Genomic DNA, 19067 nt, shown 5'->3' on the forward strand with positions numbered 1-19067 from the left:
CATACGTGAACGCATCACCCCCAGACATTCAACTCAGCACCACGTAGGTTCAGCCACGTCTACATTGACATTGTAGGGTCATTACTGGCCTCCCACGGGGCGTTATCTTCTCACCATGATTGCCTGCTCCATGAGGTTCCCCGAGGCGGTCCAGCTGGCTGACACAACCACTTGTGTCCTCCATTAAATTGGAAGCGGTTATAAATATGTAGGAGTGATTGATAATAAATGGTCTCCCTTGTAGTTGGGGTACAATGTATTTCTTGAGATCAGAGGAATCCAGGAGCCAGCACAAAGTGATCCTGTGTTTCCCAATGATTTGATAGTTGGGGTATTAGAAAGTGGATGGGCCGAAGGGTCTTCTGCTCCTTCGACTGCCTCTCTTTTCTGTCCTGCGATGCTGATTGGGTGCGGCTGTGTGTTCCCTCGCTCGCTGATTGGTTGCTTCAGTTGCGCGAGCCAATGGGCTGATTCGGTGAGGCTGCTATTGGATTGGAAGCTGAAGTCGGGTTAGATTGATGGGCGGATTCGCGGGCTGATTGGCTCTTGCTGTGAGGAGGCGGGACTTTGGTGACGGCGTCTTCTGCTCGGGGTCCGTCGCGTCGAACGGGAAGAAGTTGGCGGCAGCGCCGGGACCTTCCTCAGCCGCGCGGTCCAGGAAAGCGGGCGACCCGCAGCCCGCCGGGCCACATCTGGGATCGGCCGGTACCAGCGGGGTATTTGGTGGAGCCTAGGCGTCGGTGCAAGGCCTGGTGGCGCCAACAGGGCGAGGCCGGAGGCCGCGGGGTAACTGGCAGAGGGAGGGGGAGGGGCAAGAAGGAGGTTTGCACGTGTTTGATTGGAGCATGCGCGGTGGGTTCGCGACTTGGCTTCGGTTCGCGCATGTGCGAACTGACGGCACTAAGCGAACCTGTTGCGCAAGCGCCATTTGAGTAGTCGCGCATGCGCACGGAAATTAAGATGGCTGCCCCTAGCCGATGGACACTGAGTCACAAAGTTAATTCACACATTTTGGGTCTTACGTGCGCTGTGTCTCTGTTCTCGTTTGTCAAATCATTTGATTTTAAAAATAGGCGCTTAGACTTCAGGGCTCCTCACACGGGGCAAAACTCCGACTTGCGACCATTGTGGGATCTGTCTGATCCTTTGGGCTCCATTACGGTCGCAAGTCGGGGAGGGCATGTCGGGTCATTGGGTCGCTTCGCAAGGGACGGAAAACCACTCCATTTTCTTTGCTTCCAAATGCTCATAGAATGTGTCTGATTCCATCCGTTTTTCCTGTTGTAGAATCACATTCTTCATAAAGTTAGATGATTTTTTAAAAGTTGTGTCACTTGAACAATAATGCTCCAACCCTTCTGATCCTGACGTGTTTAAAATGTAATGTTTCTCAGTTACTTGTTCGAATGCCTTAGTCACATTGAGGGGCTGAGACCAAGGGACTTTGGTGTTAACAATACAGAGTAAAGATTTCACCAATCCTTTTGAATGTATGATCTCTGGGATTTCTGGTTGTGTTTTCTATTTAGGTTGGTGTATCTTGCAGACCTGTTTGGTTGCAGCAAGTAAGAAGTTATCGCGTAGTAGCATTCGCGGCGGCAGCGCTACCAAATAAAGAGACGTCCACACAAGATAGTGTAAAACAAAGACTGACTTTACTGGTTTAAATTCCCCATGTGTGCTCCCTGGCCCGCCCACTTCTGGTGACGTACCCCTTGACATCCAGCAATGACGTCATTGCATCGTGATGTCACTCTCCAGCCGGCTGGCCGCTGCGCGGAGTGAAGGGCTCCTCAGTCCGCACATGGCGCTTGGCGCGGGTTTCTTCTTGGCAATGAAGTGGAGTCCGTGCCATCTTGGACTGTCTGTGTGTTGCTGCGATTTCGCTTTTTTTTGCTCACCCCGTTGTTTGGCGTGCTACAATCTCAGTGTTTATAACGGGGGAATTCTTTCAGTATTTCATTTACATTTGTTACAGAATTCTTCCTAGATTATCTGTGTAACATTGAAGGTTATGGGTTTTCATGAACAGCAATCATGATTCTACTCATAATTTGGTGACGAAATGGATGGGATACTTTTTTGCTAATGCCCCATGGGAATTGAAATAAAGATGAAGTGACAAACTTAGAAAGGTTTGTTTCCCCTTCTTTTTAAGCAGGATGTCCAGATGATTTTCATCTTGCTTGCTGAATTAAAATGTGATTTGTCTGTTCTTATTGGCAGCTGCCATATTGGCATTGCAAGGAGAAATGGGAAATGGGTCAGGTCCTTGGTGGTCCCAGTAATGCAATGGAGAAAGATGTCACAGGGCTGAATGTGGTTTAGGGAGAGAGAAGGTATTAATTTTTAGGAAACATATGTGGCCAGCCACCTATCAATATTTTTTCTCAAATAGAAACTCCTGCTGGTAGAAGCCATTTCCTGCTTTGAACAGGCCCAATGTGATTATCTAAGCAAATATTGTTTCGAGCCCAAAGGACCCCAAAACCCAGCAGCAATAGACATTCACCAAGACAGGTGGTTTTTAAAACAGAAGTTATTTTTAATCAACTTTAAACATGGAAATAGAATGAAACTTTAACTTAACTCTATACTTAACTAACCCAAATTAACCCCCTTCAAATTCTAAGCGCACATATTTGTAATGTTTTTAAATTTCATGAAAAGTTCTTTGGTTCACAGTTCAATCTCACTTCTCCTTCTTCCAAGTTCTCTGGATACAGGCAATTCTTCGGCTGTGCACAGAATGGAACATGTATACATTTCACCAGGTTTTGGTGCTTGAAAGGTAAATGTTTACCGCTCAGGAAGGTTCTTGTAGGGTTTGCAGAGAGTGATTTGTTGATCCAGGATTTCCACAACTGAGGGACCACCATTAGTCACCTCAATGTCTCGCTGATGAAACTTGCCCCGTCAGGGTTTTCCAGATGGTAACTTCTTTCTTTAAGCTACCACAGAGTTCCATTCCTCTTATTCCTTTGTGTGTGTTTGCCGCTACAGATTGGTGATCCTGAAGTTAAGATTTAACGAATTTGAATCATTATGGAAAAGGAGGACATTTCAACACAGCAACAACTGCCGCTGCATTGACAGTTAATGCAGTTGGGCTTCATTTGCCTCCTTTCTGGACACATCAGCCACATATTTGGTTTCTTCAAGCTGAAACCCAGTTTCATTTTTGGTTTAAAACGGCGGGAGACACAAAATTTTGGCATGTCGTGATTACATTGGGCGTAGCCACTGCATTGTGAGTAAGCAAGTTTATTGCTCATCCTCCAGCAGAAAACCAGGGCACCAGGTTCCGACAGTTTCTTCTTGACACATTGGAACTTACTTGATGAATGTGGATTTGAACATGGGAGGCCAAACTGACAAGAATCCATCAGACCTTATGAATGAGAATTTGGCATTGTCAGATGGTCCTTCCCATTGTCTGCTTTTTGAAGCCTTATTTCTGTCAAAACGTCCCGCTCACGTGGCGATACACATTGGTAACATGGATTTTCGCCATCTTCATGACGTGGCTCAAGAGGCTGACAGGCTCTATCGTACTCCTACACAAGAGTCTGCCCCAATACATCCTGTTTCTGTTGCAGAAACATCTCCCGCATCCTACCAAACTCCAGTATCTGCAGTCCAAACCAAGAAAGAGGAACATGCTGATGTACATCAAGAATGGTATTTTTACCATCGCCGCTGGGGAAACTATGCCCATAAGTGCATCCAGCCATGTACCTACTCCAAAAAGAAGTCAGGAAACGAGAGAGCCGTAAGCTGGCATATATACAGGCCTATTGTATCTTCAGGATGATGCGGGTAAGCACAAATTTCTTGTAGACACAGGTGCTGAACTTAGTTTGCCGACGTATTTTGAAAGGACTCAAAAAACAGCACTTGACCCTGAGAGCGGCGAATGAAACTGCCATTCCAAGTTTTGGCACTAGATGAGTCGGAATAGGTGGAACCACGTTCCATTGGAATTGTGTCCTCGCTTCTGTCGCTCAACGTATTTTGGGTGGGGATTTTTTATGTTCCCACAACTTATTGGTAGACATAAAGCGTAGAAAATTCGTTTACGTCACCATCTTTCGGACATATCCACTGGCGTGCATCAAGGGGAGAGTTTCACAGCTCGGAGTACATACGTTACACTACGACGCATGTATTGCTCTACTCACTGAATTTCCCCATATTCTCATCTGAACTCCAATGCTTCAAGAATAGTCCATAGTGGGTTTCATTACACAGACACATCAGGTCCACTGGCCCATGCCAGGGCTCGGTGTCTGGTGACTGATAAATTGCGACAGAATTTAAAGCAATGGAAGAATTGGGTATCATCCGATGCTCAATGAGCCCTTGGGCCTCACCTTTGCATATGGTAGCCAAGGAGACAGGCGGATGGAGACACTGCAGCGACTACTGTAGGCTTAATGATGTCACAACACCTGACAGATAACCAATTCCACACATACAGCATTTCGCCGCTCATCTGCAATCATTGCCGCATACTTTCAAAGATTGATTTGGTTAAGGTATATCATCAGATACCGATTCATGAGAATGATATTACCAAGACAGCAATTATTATGCCGTTTGGTCTTTATGAATTCCTCAGAATGCCATTTGGTATGAATGCTGCGCAAACTTTTCAGTTGCTTATGGACGCTGTAGGCAGAGATTTAGACTTTGCGTTTATTTATTTGGACAACTTCCTTGTAGCAGTCAAAATGAGCAAGGTCACCACCTCCATTTGCACTGCCTTTTCCAATGGCTCCAAGACTTTGGACTGACAATTAACCTTGAGAAGTGTCAATTTGGCAGGTGAACCATAGAATTCTTAGGGCATAAAATTAAAGCAGATGGCATATCTCCGTTATCAGGCAAGGTAGACGACATCCATAAAATCTCCAGACCTATCACTGTCAAAGGGCTGGAGAAGTTTTTGGGAATGATAATTTTTTTATCACAGATTTATTCCCGGGATTGCTGACATCCTGCAACCCCTGTTTGGCATCATCTCTGCTCCAAACAAAAACATTACCTAGACCTCAGAAGCAGAGGCTGCATTTATATCCGCCAAAGAGGTATTAGCCAAAGCAGCAATGCTTGCGCATCCAAATCCTGAAACTGCTTTTATGCCTCAAGAACAGCTGTGTGCAGTTCTGGAACATACGTCAATGGCCATTATCAGCCCCTTGCCATCTTGAGTCGTCATCTAAGAGCAGCGGAAATGAAATACAGCGCCTTTGATCGAGAGCTATTAGCACTTTATCTGTCTATAAGGCACTTTCGTTATATCTTGTAAGGTCAACATTTCACCATATTCACAGACCATAAACCGCTCATTTTCGCCTTTAGCAAAGTCACAGATCTTTGGTTGGCAAGACAACAACTACATTTGTCCTACATTTCGTAGTTTACTACGGACATACGTCATATTTCGGGAAGGGACAATCTGGTCGCAGATGTGCTCTCTAGATCAAATGTGTGCCATATTCAAGGTGGAGTCAACATTACTGAACTGGCTGCAGCACAATCTGCGGATTCGGATATACAGGCATACAGTATAGCTATCACTGGACTCGACATTCAACAGGTGGCACCACAACATGACATTCACAATCTATCACACTCATCCATCTGGACTTCAGTCAAAGTAATGTCAAATAAGTACATGTGACATGGGCTGAAAAAAGACGTCACTCAATGGGCCCGATCGTGTATATCCTGCCAATCTGAAAATTCCGCACCAAACCAAGGCACCCCTGCAGTCATTCCCGACAACACGCAGAAGATTAGTGTATGTGCACGTGGATCTGGTTGGACCATTACCAGTATCACAGGTCATGAGGTATATTCTCATGGTAGTTGACCACTTCACACGCTGGCCAGAGGCCATTCCATTACCAGTCAGTAATACTGAGGCATATGCGAGAGCATTCATCTTAAATTGGATTGCTAGATTTGGAGTGCCGACATACATAACCGTGGAGCACAGTTCACTTTGGCATTATGGGCTTCCTTGGCTCATTTTTTCGGTACACAGTTGCACCACACTACTGCGTACCATCCGCAGTCCAATGGCCTGGTGGAACGTTTCCATCATCAACTTAAATCTTCACTGAAGGCCTGAAGCACTGGCCCCAACTGGGTCAATGAACTACCTTGGGTTCTATTAGGAGTATGAACAGCTCCAAAAGAACATCTGTCTACATCATCTGCAGAATTGTTGTTTTGTCTGGCCCTTACAGTTCGAGGAGATATTCACTTCAGAAGCAATTCAGACATGGAATTCCTTCAGCAACTCCGTAAGGGTATTGCTAACAGCAAACCATCCTCCACCAACTGGTATGGCAAACCTCGGCAACAAGTGCCCCAATCACTACTAAACACTGAATTTGTATTTGTATGAAGACAGGTTCCAGGGGCACTGTTACTAAAACCACATGAAGGACCATTTTGTTTGATTAAGAGATATGGAGTGGTATATACATTGGACATCGGAGGGCATCCGCAGCTATTGAGCGTGGACAGACTTAAACCCGCCATACGGACCCTACTTCACCAGTTCAGTGCCATCAACCCAGGCGACATGGACGTCTGCCTAAATCAAGCGTATCTGGCATCTTAAGTTATAGTGACGATTTTGGGGGGTGTGATATAGCGAGTGCACAGCGCAGTATTGTGAACCGCCACTGTCAATTCATAGACTTAATTGACACATCGCGGGCTAACAGAGCTGGGTGCCAAAGTACAGCAAGTGGATCAGTTGAAGCCCCTGCCTAAAGGTGCGGGGCACTAATGGCTCGTAACTTTAACCTGTTGGTCCTGTGGACCAGAAGGTATTCACTAACGAGCTCATTAACAGGCAGGAATAAAAGATCTGTGTATGTCTTCAATAAACCAGTCTTGAGTTGACTACCTTTGTGTGTGTTTGCCTTTATTTAGTAACATCTACCGCAGTAGCCGCTACAGGGTATTATTTTTTTTGTTAGAAATATCTAGATCAGCACAACATTTTGGGCCAAAGGGCTTGTACCGTCCTGTAATATTCTGTAATATTCGGTTATTGCTTAACTTTGAATATCTGTTGTAAGCAATGTGAGACTTCAATAATGTAGCAAATGTGCACAGCAACATTGCAGTCAGGAGTTTGTATCTCCTGGTTGACTTGAGCTTTGTGAAGGTTTGTATCTGGATTTGAGTCGTTTGACACCCGTCGATTTCTTAAATTGTGGCTCAAAAGCAACTGAAGTATTTGGAAACATCGTCATCAGTCCTCTTTCAAACTCGTCTGAATTTCTTGGTTGAAGAAACATTGCTCTGAAGCTTACTCTGCGAGAATTTATTTTCCTCTCTTGCAGGGAGGTTTCCGAATCTGTTCCACATGATGAATCTGTTCTCTTCAAAGAGACAGTGGAGTGGCTATTTTCTTCTTCAATGATTTCATAAACCCAGTCAAGGGCTGAACTCAGTCACCATTTGAAAATGGTAATGTTGCAAATACAAGATTACTTTTACTTTATTCATCAAAAGTGGCCATTTCCATGGACACAACGAAGCTGCCCTCTTGATCTCAAAGAGACAGTTAGAAGTGGTCTTCCTCCTTAAAATCCACTTGTTACTCCTGGTCAAAGGAGAAGACTATGTAACTGTACCTTCTCTGACAACTGTATCTCCAACCCTCTCTTCCCTACAGGATGGACAACTTCTGCCTTTCGTTTGTAATGTTTCTCCAAAATGTCTCATCACATGACACGTGCCACCATTTCTGCCTTTGAAGTCCACTCTGTCTCTTCAAAAGGATGAATCGTGAGCCAACGGACTCCAGCCTGTCTGTGCAGGAACTTGAATCAAGAACTTGCTTATTCGAACCGCTGCCATCTCTCAGCACTCTATTGACTCAGTTTCAATTTCAATTTTAAGAACACAGATAATCAACAGATGGTCTCTCGGTTTGACCAGCAGTCTTTCCTGACTACACAAATTCTTCAGCTTTTCATAAAGCAAACACGCCATTGTTCTCAGTATCTCAAGAACCATTAAAACTTGCATTTTAAGTATGAGCTGTTTTGTGAAGTGTTTGTGTTTGTGACCTACACAACTCCTACAATCCATCTCTTTCAAAAACATGTCAATATACAATATTTAAATATATAATCTGTCACAGGTCAGATGGAGCATAGGAGTTGTGATAAAATCAGTGTTGTCCTTGCAAAGAAAAAGTGGGGAGAGATATAATCCAGGTAGCTCTGGCGAGTTGAGTTTGTAATAGTTTGAAACTTGAACGTCTCTCTCTATTTCAGGAGACAATTTACTGTCAGGTAATTAAAAAATGTCATATCAGACAAAATTATTTTTTTCCTGCTGTGAGGCAGATAGATTTGCCATTGGCAGAAATTGCCTGAAATGCAAATTTGGCACCTGAATATTCAAATATTAGGCTTCAATTTATAATAATGCCCTTTCCATCCTTCTAGACATACGAGATTCTCCTCAAAGTTGAAAATGTTTTTATTTAGATGTGTTGGATTTCCTCGCCACCGCGAACTCTGGGGAAGGGGAGAACTAACACAGGGCACCAGAAAACAGGAAGACCACACACCATCAACATCTGAGAAGCAGAGGATTCAATCCACAGGTCAGTGACCATGGAAGCAGACCAGTGAGGGATTCTGCTGCTGAAGGAGCCTGTCAGAGAAAAAAGAAAAAGACAGTCATGCTCTCCACCCACCATCCCGAACTCTGGGCCAAGTCACTGAGGGTCTGTGTATTCTCTTTCAATGCTCACAGACCAATCCAAGTCATTGGCAATGTGACCTCCTGTTTTGAACCTCTGACACAATTAGGAACCAATTACCACCCACTCATATCACAAGTCTGATACCTGATACTCTTTTAGCCAGTTTTGAACCAGTCTCTAGCAATCCACAGCCTGGTGTGAGTTCCTTGACTGCTTTCTCCAGATGCCCACAGCCTGCTTGGGTTCCTCTCCTCAAATTTCAATAGCCTATCACCTATGTGGGTCGTTCAGCAGCAGAACCCCTCACTGGCCTGCTTCCATAGTCACTGACCTGTGGATTCAATCCTCTGCTTCTCAGATGTTGATGGTGTGTGGTCTTCCTGTTTTCTGGTGCCCTGTGTTAGTTTTCCGCTTCCCCAGAGTTCGCGGTGGCGACGAAAACCAACACATCTAAATAAAAAATTTTACAACTTTGAGGAGAATCTCATATGTCTAGAAGGATGGAAAGGGTATTATTATAAATTGAAGCCTAATATTTGAATATTCAGGTGCCAAATTTGCAAAAAATATAGAGTATATATTTCTCAAACTAATGTCATTTTTTTCAAAGGAATAAAACTTTGAAATTTTGCATGTCATCTTGGCATCCCTAAAAATATATCTGATTTCCGAGTAAGTGAAATACATTTCCTCATCACCGCTAACATTAATTTAACAAATTTCAATTGATACTTTAATAGTTTAAATTTGATCCTTGTTCCTTCAATATTTCCTAATAAGGGTAAGGTTGGATTTTGCAGAAAAACAACTCCTGTAACTTGTTCCAAAAAAATTGTAATTCTCCCCAAAAAGATCTTGCATAAGGACAAAGCTAGGTTGAATGCAAGGAAGTTGCTACATCTTCACCACCCCTAAAACATTGATCTGATAATTCTGAGTTTTTTCTATTCAATTTCTCTGGTGTAAGAAGTAACTGTAGAAGAAAAAAAACTAGTTGTGAATTCCTTCATCACTGCTGCGGTGTGGAACTCTGGTCAATAGATCCAAAATGCTGAGTTGAAGTGAATTAATACAACTCCCTTGGATCACGTGATCTCTGTGGCCAAATTATCTTCCTGTAGAGTTTTTCATATCCAACTGCCTGAGTCACCTGACTCCAAGTGCAGCTTCAGATAAAATCCTTGCTGACATCTGCTACATTACTGATGTAAAAAGAATTAAACTGAACTAATTTATGTCTTACATTGAGATCCTTATATGGATCTACCCATATTTGCCAATCAATTACAATATTCAGATCCATTTCCCACCTTTGTCTCGACTTAAGAACTCCTCATTTAAAAGTTCCTACTTGTAATGAAGAGGCCATCATCGAAGTAAATTTTTTAACATTTCCTCTAGGAGGAATTTTTATTTCAGTACAACATGGTTGGTCCGAACATATCCTTCAAATATGTTCTTAGTTAGAAATAGCAAAAAAGATTGCTATGAGTTATATGATATTTATTTCTCAGTTGCTCTGATGACATTAATTGACCCCTTTCATAACAATCTTCCACATTTATAATCCCCTTACGAAACCAGCTATCCAGAAATTGATGATCTTTTGAAAAAAATACGATGATTTTGAATCAAAGCCATTCTAGGTGATGAACATTCACTTACACCAATTTAATCATTTATTTTATTCCAGATATTAATCAAATGTTTCAAAATAGTGTATCTTTATCACCAACCATTAATATCAAATCCCACTTGTACATCACATCTTCTGCTTTTCTCTCTCCTATTTTATTTGATGGCAATGTTTCCCTTTCAAAAAAGGAAGCAGGAAATCTCATTTGAGCTGCTCGATAACAATTTTTACAATGAGGAAGCTGTAGTCCTGTCAATGCAGAATTTGCATTGGGTCACTTGTAACATGGGACTCAATCGGAAATGTGTTCACATGACATAAAACCACTATGCAGACTGTTTTCTACGAATAGAATACAAGAGGAGGGTTGTCTAGGTCTTCCACAGGATTTAGATCACAAGATATAGGAGCAGAAGTAGGCCCATCGAGTCTGTTCCACCATTCTTCCACTCAGCCCCACTGCCCAACTTTCTCCCCATAACACTTGATTCCTTGATTAATCAAATACCTGTCAATCTCTGCCTTAAATACACCCAATGACCTCAGTTTCACAGATTCACAACCCATTGACAAAATCAATTTTTGCACATCTGTTTTATCACCTTTTTATCCTGAAATTATGCTCTCTTGTCGTAGAATCACCTACCATGGGAAGCATCTTTGGCATATCTTCCAGCATTTGAAATGCCTCTTAGGTCCCCCTTATCCTTCTGTACTCCAACTAGTACAGTCGAAGAGTCAACAATTGTTCCTCATACACTAACCCTTTCATTCCTGATATTCAAGTAAATCTTCTCTGAACCTTCTCCAACACCAGCACATCTTTTCTCAAATACGGCATCCAAAACTCTAATACTGATTGAATGGAAAGGAATTCTCCAATGACACATACACAACAGTTAAATGATATTTACAAAAAAAATATTGAAGAGTAAATTAATAACTTTCAAAAGATGCCAGGACCGTTTAATGGACTATTATCATAACCTAAAAAATTAGGGTTGTTCAGAAGCTTGCTGCAGTGTTACGAGACCGGAGGATCTCAAAACCCAGCAGCAATAGATATTCACCAGAAAAATGGTTACTTAAACAAAAGTTGATTTTAATTATCTTTAAACATGAACATGGAATTACACTTTAACTTATCACTATTTTACTACTTGAACTTACTTTATCTAACTTAACCCCCTTCTAATTCTAAGTGCACATGTGTGTAATGTGTGTGTAAGTTCAGAAAAGTTCTTTGGTTCACAGTCTCATTCCTCCAAATTCACTGGTTGCAGGCCATTCTTACACTGTGCCCAGAATTTAACATATATAAAGTTCACCAGGCTATGGTGCTCGAAAGGTAAATGTTTACCGTTCATGTTTTCAGAGAGAGGTTTGTTTTTCAGGGAAGTATTAGGGTGTTTTTGACTCAATGTACCAGCATCTGAAGTCCGTTATCTCTTCAGAAAGCTTTGATAGCTTTAGCGTGGAGAAGTGCTGAGCCAGGACTTTGCAGGTATTTAAGGGTGTGTGTGGGCAGGGTTTGTTCTGGACCAACAATCTCACCAAATGACTCTGCTTGAAATCAAGATTCAAACCATTTTGAGAAAAACAACAGGAATTGTTCAACAAGAGCCTGGTGTTCCCTGATGAGTTTTCTTTCAATAGTGGAAATGATTTTTTTTAAAAGCCCGTTAATCTTCCTGATACAGATCTTTGTATTTAACTGTCGGGTTGCAACCTGTTGTTAACTTGGAGGTCTTTCATGGGGTTACTGGGAGGAATCTTTGCTTTAACCAACCAGTTCTATTGCAATTTTCCAGCTGTAGGATGCAGTGCAGTTGCTTGCAAGTTTAGCAAGTGGGATTAAGATGTGAAACTACAAGTCACAGCACCATTTTTGTTTTTGAAAATGCAAATATGAAAATTTTAACTTTGGTCTCCTTGGTTTGCTGAAGTTTACAGAGGAGATGTTGGGTCAAGCTGAGAAGACAGTGTTGGATGCCCATTTGGTGAATCTGCTGGGCAAAGCAGAAAGCACAAAACGAGGGTCTAACAAAATAATGAAGCAGACTGAAGTGCCATTGAACCAAATCCAAGTAAAGAATTTAATTTTGTGCGGCGTACTTAAGAGACCTATTTAAATGAACAAAATCTGATTAGAATAGAAGTTTATGGAATGTTTTGAAGTTGCCACAAAAAAATGGAGCATATAAATTAGATGTTGTAAATAAGAGAAATGAACAATACAAAGAGCCTGGTGTCACAGTATCTGCCTCACTCTAATGCACATCACCACTAAACCTTCTTCCCACTGTGAATCTGGTGTCACAGTATCTGACACAGTTAATCGTACATCACTGTTAAACCTCCTCATTGCTCTGAACCCGGTGTCACAGTTTCTGTCTCAGTGCACCATACATCACCGTTAAATCTCCCCACTGTGAAGCTGGTGTCACAGTATCTGACAACGTTTATTACTGTTTTATAGTTTACATTACTGTTATACTTTCTCACCACTGTGAACTCAGTGTCACAGAATATGTCTCATTGTACCATACATCCTTGTTAAACCTTCTCCCCTGTGAAACTGGTGTCACAGTATCTGCCTCAATACATCACCTTTAAACATTCTTCCCATTGTGAACCAGGTGTCACAGTATCTAATACAGTTTTTTGCACATTATTGTTAAACGTTTTCACTGATGTGAACCCATTGTCTTAGTATCGATCTCACTCTACCGTACACCACCGTTAAACAATCTACCCACTGTGAAACTGGTGTCAATGTATCTTCCACAGTTTATAGTACATCACTGTTAAAGCTTTCCACTACTGTGAACTTGGTGTCACAGTATCTGCCAAAGTCTAACTTACATCACCAGTAAACCTTCTACCCACTGTGAGCCTGGTGTTACAGCATCTGCCACAGTTTATCGTACACCCATTAAACATTCTCGCCACTATGAACACGGTGTCACAGTATCTGCCTCAGTTCGCCATACATCACCGTTAAACCTTATCCCCAATGTGGACCTAGTGTCACAGTATCTATCTCAAATGACCATACATTACCACTAAACCTTCTTCACACTGTGAACCTGGTGTCACATTATCTGACACTTTATCATACATTACTGTTTAACCTTTTCATCCTGTGAATCTTGTGTCACAGTATCAAACTCAGTCTACCATTTATCATCATTAAAGCTTCTCCTCACTGTGGACCTAGTGTCACGGTATCTATCTCAAATTAGCATTCATCACCAGTAAGCTTTCTTCAGACTGTGAACCTGGTGTCACAGTATCTGACACAGTTTCTTGTACATTATGGTTAAACCTTTTCGTGCTGTGAACGTTGTGTCATAGTATCAGACTCAGTCAACCATTCATCATCGTTTAAGCTTTTCCCCCTGTAAACCTGGTGTCACAGTACTGCCCTAGTCTAGCGTACATCACCGATAAAATACCTTTTCACTACTGTGACCTCGGTGTCACAAAATCTGCCAAAGTCTACCGTATACCACGTTAAACATTCTCCCCAGTGTGAACCTGCTGTCACAGTATCTGACACAGGTTATCGTACATTATTGTTAAACCTTTTTCTAATGTGAATCCATTGTCTTAGTATCTATCTCAGTCTATCGTACATCTCCGTTGAACAATCTCCCCACTGTGAAGCTGGTGTCAGAGTATCTGCCTCTGTCTATTGTATCCCACCATTAAACATTCTCCCAACAGTGAAACCAGTGTCACTTTATCTGCCACAGTTTACCGTACATCATTGTTTATCCTCAACCCCCTGTGTACCCAGTGTCACAGTATCTGCCTCAGTCTACCATAGTTAAATCTTCTTCCAACCGTGACCCTGGGGTCACAGTCTCTTCCACACTTGATTATACATCACTGAAAAACCTTCTCCTCATTGTGAATCCGGTGTCACAGTATCTGCCTCTGTCTTCTGTCATCACCATTAAACCACTCACCACTGTGAACCTGGTGTCAGTTTATCTGCCACAGCTTATTTTTCATCACCCTATATTCTTTTTCCCATTGTAAACCCGGTGTCACGGTATCTGTTTCAGACTCCCCTAAATCACCGTTGAACCTTCTACTCACTGTGTACCCAGAGTCTCAGTATATGCCTCAGTCTACTGAACATCACAATTAAAATGTCTCCCCACTGTTAAATCTGTGTCACGGTATCTGCAACAATGTATCGCGTTTCACGTTTAAACCTCGTCCACACTGTGAACGTGGTGTCACAGTACCTACCACAGTTCGTCGAACCTCAACGTTAAACCATCTCACTAATGTGAACCCAGTTTCACAGTATTCGGCTCCGTCACTGTACATCACTGTTAAACCTTCTACCCACTGTGAACCCGGTACAACAGTATCAGTCTCAGTCTACATTAAATCAATGTTAAACCTTATCCCCACTGTGCACCTGGTGTCACAGAACCTGGTACAGTTTATCGTTAAACTTGTTAAACCTTCTCACTACTGTAAAACCGGTATCACTGTATCTGCAACAGTGTATCGTATAAAACCGTTAAACCTCCTTCCCACTGTGAACCTGGTGTCACAGCAGTATCTGACAGTTTATCATGCGTCACTGATGAACCTCCCCACTATGAATCTGGTGTAACAGTATCTACCTCAGACTCCCATAAAACACCATGAAATCTTTTCCCCACTGTGTACCCGGTGTCACAGTACAAGCCTCAGTCTACCAAATATCAGCATTAAGCCTTCTCCCCGCTATGAAAATGGTGTCACAGTATCTACCTCAGTCAAACTTACATCACTGTTAAACCTTCTTCATACTGTGAACCTGGTGAAATAATATCTCCCTAAGTCTCCCGAAAATCACCATTAGAATTTCTCCCCACTGTTAACTCTGTGTCACGGTATCTGCAACAATGTATTGCGTTTCACCTTTAAACCTCTTCCACACTGTGAAACTGGTGTTACAGTACCTGTCACAGTTCATTGAACCTCAACGTTAAACTATCTCACTAATGTAAACCCAGTTTCACAGTATCCGTCTCAATCTACCATACATCACCATTAAACCTTCTACCCACTGTGAACCCGGCATAACAGTATATGCCAGAGTTTATTTTGTATCACTGATAAATCTTCTCCCCACTGTGAACCTGGTTTTCACAGTATCTGACACAGTTTATCATTCATCACTGATAAACCTTCTCATTGATCTGAATCCGGTGTCACAGTTTCTGTCTCAGTGCGCCATACATCACGTTAAAGCTGTCTCCCACGGTTCCCCACTGTTTCCCACCAGTTCCCCACTTTTCCCCATGGCTGCCCACTGTTCCACTCATTTCCCAATCTGTTCCCTACTGTTCCCCCATTCTCTACAGTTCGCTATCTGTTCACCACTGCTCCCCACTATTCACCTCTGTTCTCCACTGTTCCTCAGTGATTCCCACTTTTCCCCATCTCTTCCATCCATTCATAATTTTTTCCCACTGTTGCCCTCAATACACCATTGTTCCCCAACAGTTCCCCTCTGTTCCTCACTGTTCCCCACCTGTCACACACTTTTGACCAATGTTCCACACTTTCTCCAATGTTCGCCTTTTGTTCCCCATTGCTCTCCCCTGTTACCCTGTGTTCCCCTCTGTTCCCCACAGTTCTTCACTGTTCCCCACTTTTCTCCAGCTGTTCCTGAACTGTTCCCCACTGTTACCCTCTGTTCCCTATTGTTCTCCATTTCTCCCACTTTTCCTTACTGTTCCACATCTCTTCCCCACTGTTCCCCACAGATCCCAACTGTTACCAACTGTACCCCATGGTTCCCCATTGTTGCCCATCAGATGCTCCTCTGTTTCCAATCTATGCCCTATTTTTCCACATTGTTTCTCACAGTTCTCCACTGTTCACCATCTGTCCCCCACTGCTCCCCAGAATTACCCACTGTTCCCCATGGGTCCAATCTGTTCCCCAGCTGTCCCCCCCTGTTCCACACTCTTCCCTACATTTCCCCACTGTTCTGCATCTGTTCTGCCAAGTGCAAGTGAGGACAAAAATGGAAGGTTAAGACAAATTAATGTGTGGCTGAGGGGTTGGTGTAAAAAACAGGGTTTTGGCTTCTTGGACCATTGGGGTTTCTTTTGGGGAAGACATTACTTTTACAAAAAGGATGGGTTACACCTAAACCCAAAAGGTGTCACTATATTGGCAGCTAGGTTTGGTGCAGCCATCGGATGCGGTTTAAACTAATTTGGCACTGGGATGGGAACCTGTATGATAAGCAAAGGACAGGAAAGATAAAATAGGAAAAGTTGGGTTAGGCAGTGAAAGTAAAAATCAGAAAGAGCAAGGAGGGTGAAAAAAGCAAATCTGAAGGCTTTATATGTTAATGCAAGAAGCATTAGGAACAAGGAAGATGAATTAGCTGTGGAAATTGAGACAAATAAATACGATTTGATTGGGATTACAAAGCATGGCTGCAAGGTGGGAAAGCCTGGGAACTTAACATCCCGGGGTATACAATATTTAGGAGGGGTAGACAAGAAAGAAAAGGGGATGGGGTAGCTTTGATGATGAGAGAAGGAACCGACTCAATTGACATGAAGGATATTAACTCGGAAGATACGGAATCTATATGGGTAGAACTGAGGAATAGCAAGGGGTGGAAAACGTTGGTGGAGATGGTCTATAGGCCTCCAAATAGTAATGTAGAGGTGAGGGAAGGCATAATAAGGGAAATTAGAGAAACGTGCAATAAGGGAACAGCTGTCATTATGGGAGACTTTAATTTACATATCGATTGGACTAGTCAAATTAGTAAAAATACTGAGGAGGAAGATTTCCTTGAATGTTTACGGGATGGTTATCTAGACCAATATGTCGAGGAACCAACTCGGGAGCAGGCCATTTTAGACTGGGTATTATGCAATGAAAAGGGGCTAATCTGCAATCTTGTTGTACGATGCCCTTTGGGTAGGAGCGATCACACTATGATTGAATTCTCACTCAACATGGAGAGTGAAGAAATAATAACCGAGACCAGGGTCCTGAATTTAAATAAAGTGAATTATGATGGTATGAGACGGGAGTTGAGTAAGATTGATTGGGTGGTTTATGGGGTGGGGGGGGAGGTGTTGACGGTGGATAGACAATGGAAAGCATTCAAAGATCTAAAGGAAGAATTGCAGAAATCGTTTATACATAAAAGTAAACCAAGAAAGGTGACTCAACCGTTGATAACAAGGGGAATTAGAGACAGCATTAGGTCCAAAGGGAGAGCATATCAATTGGTCAAAAAAAGTACCAAATGCGAAGACTGGGAACAGTTCAAGATGCAGCAAAGGAGGAGAAAGGGATTAATCAAGAGGGAAAAAAAAATTATGAAAGTAAGCTTGCGGCAAACATAAAAACCAACTGCAAAAGCTTTTATAGATATGTCAAGAGGAAAAGATTGGTGAAATCCAGAGTAGGTCCCTTTCAGTCAGAATCAGGGGAATATATAATGGAGAATAAGGAAATGGCAGACCAATTAAATTCTTACTTTAGATCTGTTTTAACAAGAGAGGATACAAATAACCTCTGAAGGATGTTGGGAAACATACAAGGGAGGAGCTGAAATAAATCAGTATTTCTAAGGACATGGTCTTGGGAAAATTGAAGGGATTGAAGGCCAATAAATCCCAAGGGCCTGATAATCTACATTCTTGGGTACTTAAAGAAGTGGACATTCAGATAGTAGATGCTTTAAAATTATTTTCCAGAACTCGATAGACTCAAGATCATGGATTGGAGGGTAGCTAATGTTACCCCACTATTTATAAAGTGGGGTAGAGAAAAAGTGGGGAATTATAGGCCAGTGAGCCTTACATCAGTAGTGGGCAAAATGATGGAATCCATTATTAAGGATGTAATAGCGAAGCATATGACTAGCAGAGAAGGAATCGGACAGAGTCAACATGGATTTACAAAAGGTAAATCGTGCTTGACAAATCTATTGGAATTCTTTGAGATGGTGACAGGTAAAATAGATGGAGGAGAGCCAGTGGATGTGGTGTACCTGGATTTCCAAAAGGCCTCGATAAGTTCCACATAAATGACTGGCATGCAAAATCAAGGCTCATGGGATTGGGGGCAAAGTATTGATGTGGATTGAGAACTGGCTGGCAGATAGAAGACAGAAGGTTGGGATAAACGGCACATTTTCTGAGTGGCAGGCGGTGACCAGTGGGGTGCCACAGGGATCTGTACTGGGACCCCAGCTGTTCACAATTTACATTAATGATTTAGATGAGGGGATTGGATGTAATATCTCCAAATTTGCAGACGACACTAAGCTAGGAGTGGTTGTGTGCACAGAAGAGGGGGTCAGGAAGCTCCAGTGTGATTTGGATAAATTGGGGGACTGGGTAGATACATGGCAAATGTACTACAATGTGGATAAATGTGAGGTTATCCACTTTGGTAATACAAACCAGAGGGCAGATTACTTTTGAATGGCAATAGATTGGGAGATGGGGAAGTGCAGAGAGACCTAGGGGTTCTTGTGCACCAGTCACTGAAGGCGAGCATGCAGGCGGTTAAAAAGGCAAATGGTATGTTGGCCTTCATATCAAGAGGATTTGAGTATAGGAATAAGGATACCTTACTGCAGTTGTACAGAGCCCTGGTGAGACCACTCCTTGAGTATTGTGTGCA

At 42.5% G+C, this 19067-nt stretch overlaps 1 long non-coding RNA gene across 1 annotated transcript in view; it reads left to right on the top strand.

Annotated features, from left to right (window-relative positions):
* The first annotated feature begins 566 nt into the window (after positions 1–566).
* LOC138750479 (uncharacterized) overlaps positions 567–19067 on the top strand; it is a 477239-nt gene continuing 458738 nt past the window's right edge. The window contains exon 1 of the long non-coding RNA XR_011349355.1: positions 567–705. This is a non-coding gene — a long non-coding RNA (uncharacterized lncRNA). The remainder of the gene's footprint in view (positions 706–19067) is intronic.

Source organism: Narcine bancroftii, unplaced genomic scaffold (genome assembly GCF_036971445.1).
Source record: "Narcine bancroftii isolate sNarBan1 unplaced genomic scaffold, sNarBan1.hap1 Scaffold_153, whole genome shotgun sequence".
NCBI classification, from domain to species: domain Eukaryota; kingdom Metazoa; phylum Chordata; class Chondrichthyes; order Torpediniformes; family Narcinidae; genus Narcine; species Narcine bancroftii.